A 7,259-nucleotide genomic window follows, 5' to 3' on the forward strand; every position below is an offset into this window, starting at 1 on the left:
GTTACTGAAATACCCTATGACTCGGTTTCTCTTTGAGAAAGAGAGGGATGTGACAGTACCTGGCAGGGTGGCCTCAGGGATGACTGCGTCACTTTAAGGAAATCATTCAGACCTCGCCTGATGCAGAGCAAGCTGGCAATGAACGCCCAGGACCAGAGTCCAGTTCCCGAGGGCGTCTGGCACTGCTAGCAGGGGGCTTGGCCTTTTCATCCATCTCTGAACTTAGTCCTCAGAGCTGGGCAGGGGCCCATGCTTGTACTCAATGTGCACAGGTGCCACAGCTCTGACCACCACTCCAGGCCACACAGCAGTTTGTGTGGAAGATGAAGCCCAGCCCGGCTCTGCCTGGTCCTGAAGCCCAAAGCCTGGCCCTGGCCCTGCCGCACCATCTGGGGCAGTCATCTCCAAAAGCAGGACAGGCAGGACCACCGCGGTTTGACAGGAGCGGGTGGGCACCTGGGAGGTACCTGCGCCTGCTTCTGCTGAGTCCCTGCATCCTGCTTGTTACTGCCATGGTGTCCCCTCCTCCAAACGCCACCACACGAATACCATGAATATGATTTAAATTCAAATGAGGGCCACTTTCTGGAAGGCAGGCAGAATCTTTTGCTACACCAAAGTTCAGAAGAGCACGGATCTGGTGCTGGCCACCCATCTGCCTGGTGGTAAATGGACTTCATGTCCCCGAAGCTCACAATGTTCCAGGCATTTATTGACGGTCCATGTAATTCAAACATACTGATGAGCAGGTATCAATATCAGGCCGGGGCTGAAAGCCCAGCCCTCGGTGTCCACACACGGCAGACTACTTGGCAATTAATTTTTGGTGACTCTATTTCTAAAGAGAATCAAGGCAGAGAAATGGGATCATGAATCCTGGCTGGGAGCTAGGCTCATTCCCTTTGAGAAAGGTGTGGTACGTGTTTACTCTTCCTATTTCTACTCAGGAGACAATTTGTGATGACACTGACTGTCATTTCATGCCAATGAGTTCACATTTCATGTGGGAAAACTCTTCTTTAGATCAATTTGATCACTATTAAAGAACTCCTCTTTGGCCAAAAGATTCTTCCAGCGTGGGTGTGGCGGCTTCTTGTAATATCATTCCCAGAAAGATAATGAGTTCAGTGAAACCAAATGACTTTAGTCCAGCAGCGGGCCAAGCATTTAATAAGCACCTGCTGTATGCCAGGTAGTACAGGGAACTGGACTGAAGGGGTCAGGAGATAAAAGACTTCGGCTGTTAGGCAACTGTTGGGAAAACTCAGGCACGCCCTCACCAGCGCTGATGCTGGGCTTGGCCATGTGGTCTGCTTGAGCCAGTGGGATTTTCGTGACCTGGAGGGGATGGCAGTGATGCAGTTCTAAGGCTGGGCCTGTCCCTGTGAAGTGCAGCCCTGAACCCAACCCACCACCTGGAGCCCAGCCTGCTGACAGCAGCAAAGCTCCCCCTGGTCCACTCCCCTGCCCCGGAGCCTGGGGTCCAGTCTAGCCCCACTGTAGCCGACCCACAGACCCACGGTCAAAGCCACCACTGCTGACCCAGGGTCCCGAACACCACTGCGAGCCCTGAGTTTCTGGTTTGTTCCAGAGACAGGCACCCAACCTCAAAAAATATAGACTGGCTGGAAACCCAAGCTCATGCTAAAGGGCATGGCAGGACAGGTCATCTCCACGGTCGGCGGGGCGAGGGAGCAGGACGGCAGGGAGACAATGACCCAGAGAGGCGAGCAGCTTCAGAACGGCAGCCGCACACGGCATTTCCAGCCATCTTCCCGCTACGCTCACTTAAGAGAAAGAGCAATCGCACTGGGTGTCAACACCCACGTGTGTGCAGTTGGCCACAGAGACACTGGACAAAGCCCCACAGGGTCGGCTCCCCATCAGGTACCCCCAGGCCTCCTGCACCTGAAGACGGGCCTGTGCGCCTGCAGCACCAGCTGCCATGTTTCCTGGGGTGGGGCCCAGGGTCACCTTCCCCACTCCCGGGACCTCCGAAGATGCAGGCAGAAAGAACATATCGCACAACAGGGCAGGGCCTGGGCTGGAGGGCAGGGCCAGGGCCCAAGGGCAGGACCAGGTCTGGAGGGCAGGGCCGGGGCTCAGGGCAGGTTCTCAGTGAAGACCGCCCTATTTCCACTCCGGTGCTGTCACCAGTTAGCCATGGGATGCTGGGCTTGTTAGTTAACAGTGACATTTCCAACCTTCTCCACGTGTGAAATGCAGCAGCAGTCGTCAAACTCAGAGTCCTCTGGAGAGAGACGGAGACACCGAGGCCCATCCCAGAGTCTCAGACTCCACAGATCTGAGTGGGGCCAGAGATGGGCATTCCTAACACACCCCCAAGGCTGTGCCAGGACCACTGGGACCCCAACTCTGAGAGTCACTGGCTTACGAGGTTGCCATGAAATCAGATAATGTCCCTAAAGTGGCAAACCAAGGGCCAGGACATAATGCAGCACCCCTGAATATGAGCGGCTCTCCCATTGCTGCCGCTATTGCACAGTGAAGAGTATCCCGGCTGCTCCAGCTCTGGCCCAGCAACCATGTCTGGTGCCCGTCTCCCCGCATCTCTTACCCAGTGCAGGGGCTTCAGGCTTGAGGCTGATGTGGCATCACAAACAAAGGTGTCCCCACTTCCCCTCCTACGAAGGATTGGAAACACCTGGGGAAAGTCTGGATCCCAAGGAACCCCTGAAGTCCCAAGAGCTCCCCTGATTGTTCCAAAGCAACTCTCCCAGCCCCATGAACAACTCAGGGACCCCCTCAATCCACGGCATGAGGCCCACCAGCAGAGGGAGAGGAGCTTCCGGTCCTGACTCCCACCAGGCGCAGGGGAGCCGAGGTGAGCTCCCAGGCCCGCCGGATCTTCCCGTAAGTGGTTCGGCTGAAAGACTCCCTCTGCCTTTTCGTTTGAAAATATAGATACCATCAGACGTTTTCATCATTTCTATTTTTGTCTCTACACTTCAATTTTGGCAGTACTCTCTTGGGAGCTGGGGGGAAAACACATTTTTCTCTACCATTTTTAATCTTCTTTTATTTATCAAACTTAGCTCCTCTTTGGGTGGATTAAAACAGACTTGGACAGAGTCTGGAAAAACAAACTCTTTTAAAACAAGACAAAGATTGAGTCTGGCCAACTGGCTATTTTCAATCCTTGCTGAACGGAGTCAAGGCAGTTGGTAGTAACAGCTTGTGGCCATCCGCTATCGTCCTCCCCGCACGAGAGGGTGGGGCCCCCTCAAAGTGACCAGAGTCGGTGACTCCGGGACTCAACCCTCCCGGAACAGCGCCTGGCCTAGTGAGTCTTCCCAGAACGGCAGAGGGGCATCTAAGTGTGGACCATGAGTGCCGGGCACCTGGAGGGATGGAGGTGAGCCCCCCATCCTGTGGACCCTCATGGATGGGAAGTAGGAGGAGGACTTGCCGGGCCACACCCTCCCACTCCCTGATTTCCCCAAAGCTCGCTGGATACACGTCACTTGCTCTGCAGTCCACATCATCCGTATCTCTTGTCCCACAGCCACGGGCTGCCCAGCAAGGTGAGAAAAACAGGGACGTCCACACACTCTGTTTGAGAAGGGAGCTCTTCTCAATGGGATTCTCTCCCCCACAAGCTCCAAGCAGATAGGGCAGTGTCCAACGGTCACTGAGGGACCTCCAAGGGCCATCCAGTGCTCAGCATAGTGTGTTTGCTGAATTAATCAAGGACTTTGCAGTGGACTCAGGCCACCTTGCCCTGGGACAGGCAGGCACAAAATGAGGACTGACAATGCTGTCAGCGCACGCCGGGATGGGAGCCTCAGCTGCTGGGAACACACTTGCAGTGAAGTGCTGGCCAAGGAGTGGACTCTGCCTGCTGGCCACGTGCAGGCACAGTCCCCCTGGGGAGGCACGCTTCTTCCAGGCTGAAGGGGAGCCCTCCACCCGACTCAGGGAGCCCACCTGCTCCTCCAGGCTGCCCGCCCAGGCTGTGCCCATGATGGGGTGGGAGGGCCAGCCCCAAAACTGAGCATGCCCCTGGCTCTCCTCCCACCCAGTGACGGGCCTGGCCACCCAGAGCCTCAGGAGCAGCTCCCTTGGGGGGGACCTGCTTGAGGCTCACAGATCCCGGCACTCCCCTTCCCCAGGGTGGCAGAACCCAGCCAAGTTACAGCAAGCAGCACTCACACCTTCACCCACTCATTCACGTATTAATCTGCCCTGCTAGACTCCAGGGGCATCTGTTGACAAAGAGCCTCTAACTGGGAAGGGCCATGGGGACGGTGTCCTGGGGTCTCTCAGGTGCCCAGGCGGCAACCTCTGTGGGGCTCTGGGTAACCGCAGCAATTTCCCCTCCTCTCTCCTGCGCCCAAGGTACCTGCCCAGCCGTCTCCACACCTGAGAGCCCACCTGGTACTGGTCCCGCATTATTTCTGGGTGTCGGCCCTGTCTTACCAGGAATAGCTAAGGTCCTGAAGACAGAGGCAGCCCCAGAAGCCTCCACCTCTCCCAGTGCCAACACAGGATGTTCAATAACACCCAACCTAACTCCAAAGAGATTGTGAGCAGCAGCTGGGTTCAAAGTAATCACTGCATAACCCAGAAACATTCATTAAGCACCTACTGTGTGCTGGGCTATCCACTAGGCATTAGGAGATACAAGACATAGGGTTGCTGCCCTCATGGGCGTCTCACTCAGGTGAGGGAACAGCCAAATACCTGCAATCACAACAGTGCCCTATGAGTGCTGTGACCCGGGGCACATCCAGCCCCCACTGAGGCAGGGGCCACCAGGAACACTGTGCCAAGGAATTCCGAGACCAGAGGCCTTAGGCCCGATGGCAGCATGGCATGGTCTGGATGGCAGACTTCAGTGAGCGGCGGAAAGACCGAAGGGACGGCAGAGCAAGAGGGAGGGAGAATGCTGTCTCCCACAAATACAGTCCACTTTCTCCAAACCTGAAGACTCGCTTAGAACCTCATGGTCCAGGAATCCATCTGGACATGGTGGAAGTCATGGTTTCCATGAGAGTCCTTCTGTCTGTTGACTGAGCCACTGGGGGCTGGCTGGACTGCTCCCACCATGCAGCAAAGGAGAGGCAGCTGCTGTCCACTGAAAAGCAGGTGCGCTCAGCATCCTTCTCTCACACCTTTAGGGCCTGGCGGCAGGAGGTGAGGCGAGATGCAGATTTCAGCCCCGAGTCTGGCTTACTTCAGGATCCCTCCCAGGGCTCTCTCACCTCAGAGGCAGTGTGGGACCCCAGGCCACACCTTGTTTGCAGGCCTCGCCTAGATCGTGGTAACAGCCAGAAAACAATTCCTCCAAGTCAGCCTCCCCGTGGCCCGGAGTGGGGACTGAGACCCACACACACCCTCATCCGCAGCAAATCCAGAGTGAGTGCGTAGTGCACATCGGGCCTTAAGAAGGTGGGTGGAAACGCAAAGCACCTAGCCAGCTGTGCTGCTCTGTGCCCCTAGGAGGAAGCTGGCATGGTGCTGATGCAGTTAGCGCCATTGCACCCTCCTGGTGCTGCAGCTCATTTGAACAAATCCCAGATTAGCATGTGGTGCAGAGGTCTGCATATTTCAACAAATTGCTGCCTTGTCAGATGTCACCTCGAGGGACAGGCTGATGGAGTCCTTGGCAAACCCAGGACTGGCCATGGAGTGGGGACACAGCCTGAACTGCCCCGGGCTGGTGGCACTGGCTTGCCCTGTGCGGCCTCCTCCTGTAGATGGGCCAGATAATACGGGGGGAGGATGCTCCCCAAGTCCACAGCTCTGCAGAGGGCCCAGACCCCACTCTGCCAGTGTGGTAGGCATCAGAGCTGGGTGGGGCTCTGTGAAGTTAGAGTCATGGAAATGGTGTGTAAACCATGAGACCTGAAGAGAAGGCCCCACCTCAGGGTGCGCACCCCAGACACCACGACACACCCTGGCTGACAGGTCTGGTCAACACCGCACTTGGGACCGGCAGTCTCTGCAGCCCAGCCTGCTGGTCCTGCTGAGCACTCAGGTGCCCATGGCACTGACACATGACCAAGGACAGACATCCACGGTGTGGGCCGCCTGGAGCCCCCCAGGTACCGGGAGCCCCTCGGCCTATCGGAGACCAACTCCAGCCCGGAAAGCCCTCATTTGCTGAGGTCTTCTGGAGCCCCCCATGCCTCTCCAGGTGGAGAATGAGGCTCAAACGGAGGGGAATCTTGGCAGCCCGGACGCACCGCCGGCAGGGAAGTTGCCTTCTGGCGCAGACACCCAGCCTGTCCAGAGCCTAACTGAATGCCACGGGCCCCAGAGATCCTCAGCCTGGAGCAGGCCTAGAGTCAGGGGCTCTGCCCGAGCAGGGACACAGTTCCCCAGGAAGGCGAGAACATAGCAGGCCAGAGATGGGGAGGCCTCCAGTGAGGTCCAGCCATCTCCACTGGAGCAAGGAAAAGATCTCCTCTCCAGACTGCAGTCAGCAGTGCGCCCGGGGCATCCTGCTCTGTCACGGTGGCAGGGTCCCATGAGCAGCAGCCAGGGTGCCCCCATAGGAGGCTGCCCCCACCCCGCCAAGCCCAGACCAGCAGGGAGGCTCTCCTTGGAGGCAAGGCCCCCACCTCCTGTTCTTCCTGGGTGACATTTCCTCCAGAGAGTGGCCGGAAAGGTCACCTCCCCTCCACTCCAGCTGGCTTCATTGCCGTGATTACACTTTATGATTCTTTTATGAAGGATTTTAAGTTCCACAAATATTATTGCAAAAAAAACGACTCGGGCCCCATCTCTGCCCTGGGGAGGGGAGCGGCCTGGCTGATTGGTAGTAAGGGCTGACGCCTCGGAGATCCTCATTCTCAGCAGCGCTGGAGGAGACCAAATGACCCCCGATTCCCCAGGAGATGTTCAGAGACGCAGGTGCCAGGGGAACGCGTGGAGGGCTCCGGGTGGACACAGACCCCAGACCACTCTCCCCTCTTCGTGCCCCTCAGCAAGTCACCCACTGCCAGGTCGGGGCCGCGCTGTGTAGAGTGGTCATGGACACATCACACAATATGCACACACAGCACACACTACACACCATACACATCACACACTACACACCACACACAACACACACTACACACCACACACAACACACACATCACACACCCCAGACAGTACACCAGTACACACATACACACACTATACACACCACACACACAAATACACACATCACACACACCACACATACACCACACAAACACACCACACACCCGCACACACTGTACTCCACACACAACACACACCACACATCA

General features: G+C 56.9%; 1 long non-coding RNA gene across 1 annotated transcript; it reads left to right on the forward strand.

Moving 5' to 3' along the window:
• The first annotated feature begins 2,717 nt into the window (after positions 1-2,717).
• Positions 2,718-6,698, forward strand: LOC105512001. Its single transcript, XR_001001802.1, has 3 exons — positions 2,718-2,845; positions 3,057-3,545; positions 4,360-6,698. It is a non-coding gene; the product is annotated as an uncharacterized LOC105512001 (long non-coding RNA).
• The last annotated feature ends 561 nt before the right edge of the window (positions 6,699-7,259 follow it).

The sequence above is a fragment of the Colobus angolensis genome, unplaced genomic scaffold (assembly GCF_000951035.1).
Source record: "Colobus angolensis palliatus isolate OR3802 unplaced genomic scaffold, Cang.pa_1.0 Scaffold208, whole genome shotgun sequence".
Classification (NCBI taxonomy): Eukaryota; Metazoa; Chordata; class Mammalia; order Primates; family Cercopithecidae; genus Colobus; species Colobus angolensis.